Source organism: Etheostoma spectabile, chromosome 15 (genome assembly GCF_008692095.1).
Source record: "Etheostoma spectabile isolate EspeVRDwgs_2016 chromosome 15, UIUC_Espe_1.0, whole genome shotgun sequence".
NCBI lineage: Eukaryota > Metazoa > Chordata > Actinopteri > Perciformes > Percidae > Etheostoma > Etheostoma spectabile.
Genome location: NC_045747.1, coordinates 19,117,090 through 19,117,634, shown reverse-complemented (window position 1 = coordinate 19,117,634; position 545 = coordinate 19,117,090). Strand labels below are relative to the sequence as shown.

Here is a 545-nt window from a genome sequence, read left to right as displayed (position 1 = left end):
AATCTGGGTTTTTATTTTTACTTTGCTTATGGTGACAATTTTTGCCTTGAATAAGAGCCTCCTAGAGCCATGTACACAATGCAACTATTTGTCTTATAACCCTTATATGGTCTTTGGACAAATTGTGCTATTTATTATTTCTTCTAACTCAAACTCACTGGCTTTGGCTCATTTTCTGTAAAGAACATAAAAAATAACTTAATTTCAATGATTGCACACGGTACACTTCCCATTCACATAACTATAACATATGAGGTGGTCTACTGGACCCGAGTGTATTTAAATGTAGGTGCTATGACACTGTGTTGTCTTTCTGCACCTGCTATTCTCACACAAAGTTACACAATTGTTACATTTCAAGCACTTTCACCTGTTATGATTGGGTTCAAAGAAATAAGCACCAATATTTCTTCTCTCGTTTTCTCCCAAAAAATAAAAATGATCATAAATATGCTCTCAGGGGGGTAAATGGCAAATATGAAGCATAAATGATGTATATATCATTGGTAATTGAGCTAAAGTAAATATCTGTTAAGTATTTTTAC

At 33.4% G+C, this 545-nt stretch overlaps 1 protein-coding gene across 1 annotated transcript in view; it reads left to right on the top strand.

Annotated features, from left to right (window-relative positions):
- The window catches only part of LOC116703497 (ectonucleotide pyrophosphatase/phosphodiesterase family member 7), a 5,172-nt gene extending 5,079 nt beyond the window's left edge, over positions 1 to 93 (top strand). The window contains exon 6 of the mRNA XM_032538259.1: positions 1 to 93. This exon is cut by the window's left edge and continues 289 nt beyond it. The gene's annotated coding sequence lies outside the window, so the exon portion shown is untranslated.
- The last annotated feature ends 452 nt before the right edge of the window (positions 94 to 545 follow it).